The 14768-nt window shown below is 36.1% G+C and overlaps 1 protein-coding gene across 3 annotated transcripts in view; it reads right to left on the bottom strand.

Moving 5' to 3' along the window:
* FBXO25 (F-box protein 25) overlaps positions 1 to 14768 on the bottom strand; it is a 94187-nt gene that overhangs the window by 55548 nt on the left and 23871 nt on the right. The gene's annotated exons all lie outside the window — the stretch shown is intronic.

The raw sequence follows: 14768 nt of genomic DNA, 5'->3' as shown, positions 1-14768 counted from the left end.
TTAAAAACATTTCATTAAAAGCTTTCCCAATTTTTATTATTCTTTCATTTGATGAAATAAAGAAAATCCTAAGTCAATAACTAAAGAAACTGAATTTTCTTTTTAAAAAAATTCTTCCTTATAGTAAAAAAAAACTATGATAAACAGTAAATAAAGATACATAAAATTTTAATTTTTCAACATGCTAACAACTTAGATTGTTTCCAATTTGAAAGCAAGGAAAGAACTTTGTGGGGACAGGCTGGATAGCTTTAGGTATGTGGAACTGATGCTTAAAAGCAAGGAAGTAAAACTGTTTTATTTCCCCATCATCATTCTTTGATAAGAAAATTGTATACAAACCCCTTTCCACTCACCAGTATTCACTTTTAATAAAAACAGCTGAGTGTGCCAAATGAATCAATTTGTCATTGTCAGAATAGACTTCAACAAAGCTAGCAATAGTTGTAAATCATCAAGACAAGCAAAAGTACATTTAAAAAAACATGCAAGCAAACTTAACATTCAATGGTAGATATTAAGTAACATCAATTCATGGAAACTTGTAGATCCTGTTGAATCTTGTATTTAATCTTTTTTTAAAAGCAATTTTGGGATGCATTCACATACCATACAGTCCAATCAAGGTGTACAATCAATGGCTTTTAGTATAATCACAGAGTTATGCATTCATCACTACAATCAATTTTAGAACATTTTCATTACTCCAAAAAGAAGCACCCTATACCCCTTAGCGGTCACCACTCAATCCCTCTATTCTTCACTAATCTAATCCTGTCTCTATAGATTTATTTATATATACATATAATACAAATGGAATCGTACCATATGTAGTAATTTTATCTGTTATCTTTCACTTAGAATATGGTTTTTAAATTATTATATTTTTAATTAGAGAAGCAGATTTACATAAATGTCATGTAAAAAACATTTATACAACTATTGCTGACACTTGTGTGGCACTTTTGTTTCAACTGATGAAAGAATATTAAAATATTACTGTTAACTACAGTCCACAGTTTGCATTAGGTATATTTTTTCCCATATACCACCCTATTATTAACAGTTTCTAATAGTAACATACATTTGTTATAGTTCATTCTTTTATTTGTACTATTCACTACACTCATCGTCCACCAGAACTTACTATAGTAGACAGTCCCATGTTATCCTCCACCTTTCTTCTAGTAACATATACAACCTAAAACTTCCCCTTTCAACCACATTTTTTTTTGTAGTGTAAAATTGAAAAAAAAAACAACCTCTGCATTTTGAACAAAACGAAAAAACATATCTTCATATAAATGTTGTGATGCAAATCTATTGCATTACAGAAATACAAATAACAGATTTTATGAGATGTCATGAAATATTTATTATACATATTCAATTCTGTATGTGTCACAATAAAATGTTTATTCCCAATTCCACATGTAAAATTCACACAGTATGATTCAGGTTACTAATATATTTCTTCTATTTAACTTTTTAAACATATCATATGAAATCTTTATTTTTAAGTACCTTTTGAACAATAATACTCTTTTGAGCACCTAAAAAGTCATAACATTAAGAATCATTGTTTGATAATACGTATATGGCCACATTAGTTTGAAGGCAGATAATATGATTCTTAAGAAAAATTTGCAGATTTTATCTCTCTTACCACCTTTTCTGAAGCAAATGCTAAATTTTTTCCCATATAAGCCACTTCCCACCCCCCACCCCATCATTTTTGTAAACTGTAGTTTTTGAAAATAAAAAATGTTACATTAAAAAATATAAGAGGTTCCCGTATACCCCCATCCCCCAGCCCACTCCTCCCATACCAACAATCTCCCCCATCATTGTGGCACACTCATTGCACTCAGTGAACACATTCTGGGGCACTGCTGCACTACATAGCTAATAGTTTACCCTGTAGTTCACACTCTCCCCAGTACATTCAGTGGGTTATGGCAGGATATATAAAGTCCAGCATCTGACCCTGCAATATCATTTAGGACAACTCAAAGTCTCAAAAATGCCTCCACATCACATCTCTTCTTCCCTCTCCCTGCCCTCAGCAACTACTGTGGCCACTTTCTCTACCTCAATGCTAAAATTTCTTCTATTACTCGTCATAATAGTTTTATAGTAGAGTATCAGTAAGCCCACTCTAGTCCATATTTTATTCCTTCATTCTGTGGACCCTGGGATGGTGATGTCCTCTCCACCTCTAGATCAAGAGGGGGCTTAGATTCCACATGGATGATGGATACAATTCCTCTGCTGGCAGGGTTAGGCGCTTTTGATTCCCTGGTGTAGTGGCTGACCATCTTCACCTCCCTGTTAGCTGACCTGGGTAAGAACAATGAACCCAGAGAGTAGGAGTCGCCACTCTGCTGAGGCTCAAGGCCCAGCTGGCACATGGGCAGTCCAGAGATTCAAGTCTCCTGAGTATGGACCACCCCTAGTACCAACCACGAGTTCAATAAAAGTGACAGAAGAGGCATGTGTAGTCAACCACATTCAAACACACATAATTCAGAGCAATTAATTATAGTCACAGTAATGTGCTATCATCACTTTTATCCATTTCCAAACATTTACAATCAACCTAAATAGAATGTCTGCACAAATTAAGCATTGGCTTCCCATTCTCTACCCCCATTCTATATCCTGGTAATCTGTATTCTAGATTCCAACTCTACGAGTATGCTTATTATACACATAATTCAAACTGATGAGATCATACAATATTTGCCTTTTTGTGTCTGGTTTATTTCACGAAATATAATGTCTTTCAGATTCATTCATGTTGTCTCATACATTCAGGACTTCATTCCTTTTTACAGCTGAATAATATTCCATCATATGTATATACCACATTTGTTTTATCCATTCATCTGTTGACAGACACTTTGTTTGCTCCATGTTTTGGAAATTATGAATAATGCTGCTATAAATATTGGTGTGCAAATGTCTGTTTGCATCCCCACTTTCAGTTCTTCTGGTATATTCACAGTAGTGGGATTGGTGGGTCATATGCCAATTCTATACTTAGCTTCCTGAGGAATTGCCAAACACAATGGCTACATCATTTTACATTCACACCAGCAGTTAATGAGTATTCCTTTTTCTCCACATTCTCTCTAAACACTTATAGTTTCCTTTTTTTTTCCCTAATGGAGGCCATTCTAGTAGGCATGAAATTATATCTTATTGTGGTTTTGATTTGCATTTCCCTCACAGCTTGTGATGCTGAGCCTTTTCTTATGCATTTTTAGCCATTTGTGTTTCCTCTTTACAAAAATGTCTGTTCAAGTCTTTTGCTCACTTTTTAACTGGGCTGTTTGTCTTTTTATTGTTGAGTTGTACGATTTCTTTACATATTCTGGATATTAAACCCTTATCAGATATGTGGTTCCCAATGTTTCTGTCCAATGCATAGATTGCTTTTTCACTTTCTTGACAAAGTCCTTTGAAGCTAAGATGCTTTTGATTTTGAGGAGGTTCCATTTATCTATTTTTTTTTCTATAGTTGCTTGTGCTTTGGGTGTAAAGTCTAAGAAACCACCTCCTACCACAAGATTTTGAAGCTGCTTCCCTACATTTTCTTCTAGGAGTTTTATGGTTCTGACTCATATTTAGGACTCTGATCCATTTTGAGTTAATTTTTGTACAAGGTATGGAGAAGAGGTCCTCTTTCATTCTTTTGGATATGGATATCCAGTTCACCTAGCACCTTATGTTGAAAATACTATTCTGTCCTAGTAGAGTGGATTTGGCAGGCTAGTAAAAAATCAATTGACTATAGATCTGAGGGTCTATTTCTGAATACTCAATTCAATTCCAATAGCCAATACATCTATATACCAGTGCCGTGCTGTTTTTGAGCACTGTAGCTTTGCAATATGCTTCAAAGGCAGGAAGAATGAGGCTTCCCATCTCATTTTTCTTTTTCAAGATGTTTTTGGCTATTCAGGGCCTTTCATCCTTCCAAATAAATTTGAAATAATTGAAATAAATTCCAAATAAATTTTCCATTTCTGCAACATAGGCTCTTATAATTTATATTGGAATTAAACTGAATCCATAAATTAGTTTGGGCAGAATTGGCATCTCAATGATATTCAGTCTTCCAATCCATGAACACAGAATGTCCTTCAATTTGGTTAGGTCTTCTTTGTTTCTTTACGGAATGTTTTGCAGTTTTCTCTGTACAGATATTTGACATTCTTGGCTAAATTTATTCCTAGATATTTGATTCTTTTAGTTGTTACAGTAAATGGATTTTTTTTTCTTAATTTTCTCCGCAGATTGCTCATTACTGGTATATAGAAGCACTACTGATTTTTTTATATTAATTTTGTATCCCACCTCTTTGCTTAACTTGTTTTCTAGTGGCTTTGTTGTAGATTTATCAGGACATTTTTTAATATAGGGTCACATCATCTGCAAATAGTGAAAGTTTTACTTCTTCTTTTCCAAATTTGGATAGCTTTTTTGTTTTCTTGCCTAACTACCAAGGCTTTCTTACTTAACTGCTAGGAATTCTAGCACAATGTTGAATAACAGTGACAGAGTGCATCCTTGTCTTGTTTGAGATCTTAGAGGAAATACTTTCAGTCTTTCACCATTGAGTACAATGTTGGCTGTGGGTTTTTCAATATGTGCTTAAATCATGTTGAGGAAGTTTACTTCTATTCCTGTATTTTTGAAGTATTTTTATCAAGAAAGGATGCTGGATTTTGTCAAATGCCTTTTCTGCATCAGTCAAGATGATTGTGGTTTTTTCCCCTTTTAATTTGTTATCATATATTACATTAATTGATTTTCTTGTGTGGAACCACCCTTATCTGCATGGAATAAAACCTACTTGATCTTGGTGTATAATTCTTTTGATTTGTTGTTGGATTTGATTTGCTAGTATTGTTGTTGTTGTTGAGGATTTTCACATCTACAGTCATTAGAGAAATCGGTCTGTAATTTTCTTGCAGTATCTTTATCTGGCTTTGGTATTAGGGTGATGTTGAACTCATAGTATAAGTTAGGTAATGTTTTCTCCTCTTCAATTTTTTTGGAAGAGTGTAAGGACAGGTATTAATTCTTCTTGGAATGAGTAGTAGAATTCACATGTGAAGTCAAATGGTCCTAGGCTTTTCTTTGTTGGGAAGTTTTTGATGACTGATTCAGTCTCTTTACTTATAATTCATCTGTTGAGGTCTTCTATTTCTTGTAGAGTCAATGTAAGTTGTTTGTGTGCTTCTAGGATTTTCCATTTCATCTAACTTTTCTAATTTGTTGGCATACAGTTGTTCAGAGTATCTTATGATCCTTTTTATTTCATTGGTTCAGTAGTGATGTCCCTCCCTTTCATTTCTGATTTTATTTCTTTGTATCTTTTCTCATTTTTGTCAGTCTAGCTAAGGCTTTGTCAATTTTATTGATTTCTCAAAGAACCAACTTTTGGTTTTGTTTTTTTAATTCTCAATTTCATTGATTTTTGCTCTAATCTTTGTTCTTTCTTTCCTTCCACTTGCTTTGGCATTAGTTTGCTGTTTTTTTTCTAGTTCCTCCAAGTGTTCAGATAGTTCTTTAATTTTAGCTATTTCTTCCTTTTTCATTTACGTGTTTAGGGCTATAAATTTCCCTCTCATCTCTGCCTTTGTTACATCCTATAAGTTTATTTTTAATTTATTTTTATTTTATTTTTATTGAAGCTTTAGATTACATAAATGTTACATCAAAAATATAGGTGATTCCTATATGAACTACCCCCCGTCCCATTCCCACACTTTCTTTCCCACATTAACAACATCTTTCATTAGTATGGTACATTTCTTACAATTGATGAACATATATTGAAGCACTGTTATTAGCTGTAGGCTATAGTTTATAGTTCACACTCTGCCCCACACAATTTTACAGGTTATGACAAAATGTATAATGGCCTGTATTCGTCATTACAATGTCATGCAGGACAATTACAACGTCCCACAAATGCCCCACGTTATACCTATTCTTCCCGCTCCCTCCCCGCAGAGGCTCTGGTGGCCACTGCCTTTATATCAATGATAAAATTTCTTACATTTCTAGAATAAGTAGTCTGTAATAGAATAATAAGTCTATTTTAGTACATTTTTCATTTCCCAATCTTGAGGATTTGGGGATGGTGATTTCCCACTCTGTACAAAGGTCATTATCAAGGGCCTGACATAACAGTCTTCCTTCACTAGGTACTGCCCATGTACTCAGGGGATTCATGCGTTCTATTAGAGAATGCAGCAGTACTCCGTAAAATGACAATCAATATTCTTTCAGTTATTGTGTGGGTCTCCACCTCCCCAAGCCAATGCTCCATGAATATCTGAATATATTCATATGCCCTAGAGGCATGTCCCAGGTGCACCCCTCCCTACACATTCTGCCATCACTGACAGCCCATAAGTTTTGATATGTTGCATGTTCATTTTCATATCTCCAGATATTTAGTGATTTCCCTTGTGATTTCTTCTTTGACCTACTGATTGTTTAAGAGTATGCTGCTTAGCTCATATATTTGTGAATTTTCAGTTCTCCACCTGTTATTTATTTCCAACTGCATTCTTTTATGGTCAGAGTAAGTGCCTTGTATAATTTCAATCTTTATAAATTTATTAAGACTTGTTTTGTGACCCATTATGTGGTCTATCCTGGAAAATGACCCATGAGCTCTTGAGAAGAATGTATATCCTGTTTTGGGGTACAATGATCTATATGTCTGCTAGGTCTAGTTCATTTATCATATTATTCAACTTCTCTATTACCTTATTCCTCTGTCTGGATGTTTCAGCTGTTGATGAGAGTCATGTATTGAAGTTTCCAACTATTATTATAGGGTCATCTTTCTTACCCTTCAATTTTGCCAGTTTTCCTCATGTATTTTAGGGCACTGTGGGTAGGTGCTAAATAGTTATGATTGTTATTTTTTCTTGGTAGATTAGTCCTTTTATTAAAATATACTGTCTTTTGTCTCTTATAATAGTTTTGCATGTAAAGTATATTTTATCTTATCTGACATTAGTATAGCTTACCCCAGCTCTTTTTTGGTTACTGTTTGTATGGAGTATCTTTTCCCAATCTTCCACTTTCAACCTATTTGTATCCTTGGGTCTAAGTTGAATCTCTTATAGATAGCACATAGATGAATCATAATTTTTTTATCCTTTCTGCCATTCTATTGCTTTTGATTAATTTAATTCATTAATATTCAATGTTACTCCTGTAAAGACAGTATTTACTTCAATCATTTTATTCTTTGGTTTTTATATACCATATCTTATTTTTGTCTCTTTTTACCCTTTTATTTACCCTTACCAGTCATCTTCATTTCTACACTCTCTCCAAGTCTTTCCCTCCTGTCTTTTCCTTACATGCTCCAGAACTCCCTTCAGTATTTCTTCTAAAGCAGGTCTCTTATTTGACAAACACTCTCAGTTTCTGTTTATCTGTGAATACTTTAAACTCTCCCTCATCCTTGAAGGGCAGTTTCTTTTGGCTAAGAAACCTCTGGCTTCTAGTTTTTCTTTCAGAACCTTAAATATGTCATAACCCTGTCCTCTCGCCTCCCTATGGTTTCCAACGTAAAATCAGCACTTACCTTTATAGCAGTTCTCTTATATGTGATGATTCACTTTTTTCTTGCTGCTTTCAGGATTCTCTATGTTTGACATTTGACATTCTGATTAGCATGTGTCTTGGAGTAGGTCTATTAAGATATACTGTTTGAAGTACACTGCACTTATTGGAAATGTATATTTCTATCTTTTCTAAGAGTTGTGAAATTTTCAGCAATTATTTCCTCAAATATTCTTTGTGCTCCTTTTCCCTTCTCTTCCCCTTCTTGGACACCCATGACACATGTTTGTGCACTTTATGGTGTCATTCAATTTCACAGATCATCTCTTTTGCCTGTTCAAGGCTGCTGCTGTATGCCACTAGTGTATTTTTAATCTCTTCTAGTGTGTTTTTCATTCCCATAAGTTATTTTTCTTTGCATGCTTTCAAATTCTTCTTTATGCTCATACAGTGTCTTCTTAATATCTTGTATCTCTTTAGCCATATTTTCCTTCATCTCCTTGAATTGATTTAGGGGATTTGTTTGAACTTTGTTTAGTTTTTCCAAACTTTGTTTCTCCTCCAAATTTTTAATTTGTTCTTTTGACTGGACTATTTCTACCTGTTTCTTAGTATGGCTTATACTTTTTTGCTGATATCTAGGCATCTGATTATCTTAATGAGTTCACTCTGATGGTCAGTTTCTCTCTCTTGGCTAGAGTGTTATTTTTGATTGGCTTTGTGCTAAGGCTCTTCTCTGACACTTTAGAATTGCCCATGTTTAACTGATCAGACTTCTTCAACTCCTCTACATCTGATCATCTGATTCTTGTACTGGGTGTGCAGATCAATTTTTAAAGATGATTTTTTTTTGTGCAATTGCTTCATTCTCCCCCGCCCCCGCACTCCCTCCCCCCACCCCCAGGAGAGAGCTTCTTTTCTGTGTTCCTTCTCTGGAAATCTTGATCTGTTCTGTTTTTGCTTTGCCCTATAGCTTTTTGTTTTTTTTGTTTTCTCTGTTTTAACCCCAACTTTCATTGCCCATAGCTGCTTTTGTCTGAAGGGCAAATTCTGGGAAGAGGTTCACCCCTTTAAGGACTTTCCCAAATTGGTATTTCCCTGCCAAACAGGGCCAGGGACCCACAAAGGAGGTACAGATCAATTCCAAAGGGAACTGAGGAGAAGATCAGGAAAGATGCCAAAAAGCCTTTTGGTTGGTTCCCTGATGTTGCACTTTTCTGGCCTACCAAACAGATGATGCTCTTCAACTCCCTATAACCCTAAGGAGAGTGCATTTTTTCAACCTCTACTGGCTACACCCCATTGGGGGAAGTGTTGAAAGAATGGCCATGTGGATCCTTGTCCAGGGAAGGCTGGAACAGCAATTCAGAGCCAGGACCCAGCAATCAAATCTCATTGATCAGAAGCTGCCCTGAGCACTCTGCCATGTCCTCCATCCCGTTCCTAGCGAGGATGGCCTCCACTTCCCTCTCAGTCTGAAGCAGCCAGCCACAGAACATCCCTGAGGCTGTTTGCCTTGAGGGTGGGGGACGGGTGCTGGCTGCTGTCATGGAGTGAGTCACTCACAGTCTTTTTCCACAGCTTCTAAGTCTTCCTGTCCCAATCTTTCCAGAGTGATATACAGTGCTCCTGTAGCCTCTGGAGTCCCAGAACTATTGTTTCAGACAGCTTCTGCCTTTCCACTAACTTTTTGAAGAAACTGTGTGTTCTGAAGCTCTCTACTCCAACATTATCCATGAAAATTCCTTTTATATTTAATATTACATTATTTTGTCATTGATTAAATTACTGAATATAGTACCTTTCAAATTTGAATAGATTTTCCAATTAAAATCACAAACTAATCAAAGGAAAAGTAGAAATTTATTGTTACTGAGAAACAGTGTCATATATAGAGAAACAGGATATGGAAGAAGAGAGATCTGGAGATCCTCTCAAGAACAGGATAAGGGACAAATGCTAATATACCTCAATTACAGTATTAAATTGTGAAGCAGTAAGGAAAATTAACCTGGGTAATCACCCACCAATTCAATCTAATCCCAGAGTTTGGATGACTGGGCCAGTTTCAGATTCTCTACATTTGATGGGAGGAAAAAAGTCTCATTTTACTTGGCATATGTGCAAGGTTGGCTGTAGTAATAGCTTCTTTCTACCAAATATATTATCATAGGTAGTGTTGATATTGGCTTCCGTGGGACTCTTCAAACTAGGAGATACCTAAGGTTAAGTACAATCTATTTGGGCATAACTAAGACTCTGATTGGGTCCATTGGGCAGTAAAAGAAATGCACTGGACTTTTGAAGTTATGTCCCCAGAAGATGCCCATGTTAAATTTTATCACAATACCTGGGTTCTACAAAAGATAATATGGTAAAATGGCTATTTTAAAGAAACTAGCAACTTAGTTGCTATTTTTCAAAGTATTTTAAAGAGGGGGAAAACATCATTTTTTGGTGGTGGTTGTTATATTGTCAGGCAAAAATGTTTAAGTTGAGAAGAAAAAGAAATACTTTCAAAATTAAAATCCAACATAAAAATGCTAATAAATAATATTTATTGCTATATAAATATTCGCATTTCACATATATACAGCAAACTATGGGTCAGTCACATTTCATAGAAAATACTTATTTTATGACCTTTGGTCATAAGCAAGGTAAACATCACCAACCTGATAGGCAGGTGACTTAGAAAAACAAACAAACCACGGAACCTCATATGACTAGGTAAAAATAGAGGATAGATGTACTGTAAGAATCACGGAGTATCTATAATTTAAGAATTGGTATTATAAAAGTAGACAGTTTTTAACTCTTAAAAAACTAACAAACCATGGAACCTCATATGACCAGGTGAAAATAGAGGATAGATGTATTATAAGAACCACAGAGTATCTATAGTTTAAAAATTGGCCTTACTTATTATAAAAGTAGACAGTTTTTAACACTCCACATCAAGAGCTAAAGGCATCACAAGCACCAGAGCCACCCTCTTTCTAGGGAAAGTGAACAAAAGGTAATGAAACTCCAGGGCTTCCTTTCTGTGGGTTTGGTTACCTGGACCCCCTTTGAACTTTAGGGAGCATACCAGCTGGCAAGGGGTGGCTCCCGGAAGAGAGGAGAGGCGAATCTGCTCAGGCAACCTGATTTACATGGGAGAGAGGAACTTGGGCTGGTAGAGGGTGGAGTCAGGCAATTGACTAGTCCTGTGCCGACAATTATCAAAATTCCAATGCCCCTAAGGGAGGCAGATACTAGGAAGCACTTTATAACTTTCCAAGGGCCTAATTAGGGTCCCCTGGGAGAAGGCGGATGTCTGGAAGAGTGTTGAGAGTCATTTCTCTGTGGTGAGTTCTGATACCAGGTCCTATTTGAATTTCAGAAGGGAACTCAGCCTGAGCAGGAGAAGTGAGGGGGTATCCAATCACACCGGCTATCTTGTCCTGCTGCACTGACAGAGAAAGCAGTAAAAATAGAAAAGGGGCAGGGACAGACAGGCTCCTAAACAGCAGTAATCTACCCAGCTGCAAAGAGTCAAACCTGTCCTAGGGTAAGTGACTAGATAGCTCTCTAGCTAACTGACCCAAGGAGAAAGTTTAGCTCAGTGGAGGAGTCTCTGCTTCAAAAAGCAAGGTCTCTGGTTAAACTCCTGGCTCTCCTCAGAGAGTGATCCACCAGGTTATCAAATACCCAGCTGATACTTTAGGACAGGAAACACATAGACATTATTTTTGTATTAGCTTCTCTTGGGTCCCTTTATTTTTCTTAAAAAAGGTTCCTTTTTAAAAATTTAACTTAGTTTACTCACTAAAACCCAATTCAAAACCACTAGAGGGCAGGCTGCAGGATAACTGATGAATACTGGTAGCCTGAGATGCATCTCAGGGGTATACGAGAGAAGGCTGTTTTTCCTAAGTTTTTGTTTGATCGCTTACTTGGGTGTTTTTGTTCTTTTTTTCCTCTCCCCCATTTAAAAAAAAATTAGGTGCTGCTATCTTGTTTCTTGTTTGCTGTGTTTCCTCCTTGCTTTGTTTCCTTTTTTTTTTGCATAGCAATTTTGTCTACCTATGCTATTTCTTTTCCTATCTTCTGCTTTCTGTTTTTGTTCTTACATTCCATCTCTGTTTAGTCTTCAGTTTTTCTTGTTTATTTCTTTCTATCTCCTCTGTTCTCTGTTTTCTTTTTTTAATGTTTTTGCTTATTGTCTTTTCTCTTTTCTTCTCTTCGTATCATTTGGGCCTTTATATTCATTCTAAATATTTTTCTCTATTCAGTTTTTCATTTCACTGTTTGCAACCCACTTCTTTATTCTTATTCCTCTGTACTTCTTACATGAGTTAATTATCCATTTTCCTAGGTCCTATATGGTTCCTCTTCTACCTTTTACTATTATAACTATTGTATTAGTTAGCCAAACAGGTGCTGATATAAAATACCAGAAATCTGTTGGCTTTTATAACGGGTATTTATTTGGGTAGGACTTTACAGATACCAGGCCATAAAGCATAAGGTACTTCCCTCACCAAAGTTTATTTTCACGTGTTGGAGCAAGATGGCTGCTGACATCTGCAAGGGTTCAGGCTTCCTGGGTTTCTCTCTTCCTATGTCTTGCTTCTCTCTGGGCTCAGGGTTTCTCTCGTCCCAGAGCTTGCTTCTCTCTGAGCTCAGGGTTCCTTTTTTCCTGGGGCTTGCTTCTCTTTCCTCTGTGTGCTTACTTCCCAGGACTCCAGCTTAAGACTTCAGCATCAAACTCCAATATCAAAACTGCAGCATCAAAAAGCCGCCAGCAGCAAAAAGCTCCCACTCTGCCCTTTGCCATACCTTCTTATCTGTGAGACCCCTTCTACAAAGGGGTAGTGACTAAATGCCTTACTGATGTAGCCCAATCAAAGCCCTAATCATAATTTAATCATGCCCAGGTACAGACCAGTTTACAAAAATAATCCAATATCTATTATTGGAATTCATAGCTATATCAAACTGCTACAACTATTATCCTTTTTCTCCCTTTCTCTGTCCCTAATCTATTTCTTTCAAGGGAACATAGACAACAGCAAGGAAATTAAAAAAAGAGGAACAAAGTGTCAAAGGAAAAACTTACCACACGCACAAAAACAGCAACTAAATAAAACCCTAGAATATAGAGAGAAACTACTCAACTGATTAAACCCATCAAGATAAAGAGATGCCTAAACCCCAACAAAAAATTATAAACCGTACTAAGAAATAGGAAACATGGACCAGTCCAATGAACAAACTAAAAATCAGGAGGAGATACAGAATATGGAACAACGAATCAGAGCTGTCCAAACAAATATCATGAACCAACTTAATGAAGTGAAGGAAAAGATAAAGGATATTAAGAAGACACTATGAGAGCATACTGAAGAAATAAACATACATAAAAAGGTAACAGATATGATGGTGATGAAAGGCACAATGCAAGAAATAAAAAAAAAACATTGGAAGTACATAACAGTCTATTTGAATAGGCAGAGGAAAGAATTAACAATGTGGGGCAGTTAGTAGAACAGATAGATAAAAAGATAGAAATCTAGCAGGGACATAGGGATCTGAGCGACAACACAAAGCGTACAAACATACACATTATAGGCATCCCAGAGGGAGAAGAGAAGGGACAGAAGGAGTGGTGGAGGAAATAATGTCTGAAAAAAACTTCCCAACCCTATTGAGGGAAATGGATGTACATATCCAGGAAGTGCAGCACACCCCAAATAGTATAAATCCCAACAGGCCTACTCCAAGACACATACTTATCAAATTGTCCAATGCTTAAAACAAAGAATACTGAAAGCAACTAGACAAAAGAGATCTATCACATACAAGGGAAGCTCAATAAGATTAAGTGCTAAGCTCTCATGTGAAACCATGGAGGCAAGAAAGCAGTTGTATGACATAGTCAAGGTGCTCAAAGAAAAAAACTTCCAGCCAAGAATTCCGTATCCAGCAAAGCTGGCATTAAAAAATGATGGGGAATTAAAAATATTCACAGATATACAGAAATTAAGAGAGTAGGCCAATAAGAAACCTGCCCTTCAAGAAATGAGAAAGAGAGTGCTGCAGATTCAAAGGAAAAAATAGGAGAGAGAGAGAGGAAGTATAAGAAAAAATAAATAAAAACAACCTATCCATACATAAAGCCAAAGAAAATATGGCTAATGTAAGTAATTTCTTGACAGTAATAACAGTCAATGTTAATGGATTAAACTCACTAGTCAAGAGACACAGATTGGCGGAATGGATAAGGAAATATGACCCATTTACATGCTGTCTGAAAGAAACCCACCTTAGACCCAGGCATTCAAGAAGGCTGAAAGTGAATGGCTGGAAAACAATTTTATAAGCAAATAACAACAATAAAGGGCAGGAGTAGCTACACTAATATTGGGCAAAATAGACTATAAATGCAAAACTTTTAAGGGACAAAGATGGACACTATATATTAGTAAAAGGGGTAACATTTCAAGAAGAATGGACAATCATAAACATTTATGCACCTAACCAGGGCACCTCAAAATAATGAGGTAAACACTTAAAAACCTAAGTGGAGAAATAGATGCCTATACAATTATAGTGGGGGACTTTGATACACCATTATCACCATTAGACAGAACATCTCAACAGAGACTTTGAATAGTAAATTAGAGGATCTGGACCTAATAGATATGTACAGAACACTACACCCAAATACAGCAGGATATACTTTCTTTTTGAGTGCACATGGATCATTCTCCAAAATAGACCACATGCTAGGCCACAGAACCACTCTCAATGAATTCAGAAAGATGGAATTATACAAAGTAATTTCTCTGACCACAATGGAATGAAGTTGAAAATCAGTAAGGGCCAGAGAACCAGATTAGTCACAAAGATAATGGAAGTTAAACAACATATTTTTAAGACAAACAGTGGGCCAAGGAGGAAATTACAAAAAAAAAAATCAGTAACTGCCTTGAGATGAATGAAAATGACAACACAACATATCAAAACCAATGGGATGCAGCAAAAGCTGTACTGAGAGAGAAATCTGTAGCCATTAATGCATCCATCAAAAAAGAAGAGCTAAAATCAAAGACCTAACTGCATATTGGAGGAATTAGAAAAAGTATAGACTAACTCCAAAGAAAGTAGAAAGAAGGAAA

Source organism: Dasypus novemcinctus, chromosome 25, assembly GCF_030445035.2.
Source record: "Dasypus novemcinctus isolate mDasNov1 chromosome 25, mDasNov1.1.hap2, whole genome shotgun sequence".
Taxonomy (NCBI): Eukaryota; Metazoa; Chordata; class Mammalia; order Cingulata; family Dasypodidae; genus Dasypus; species Dasypus novemcinctus.
Note: the sequence above shows the minus strand (reverse complement) of the source record. Positions and strands in the feature narration are given on the sequence as shown.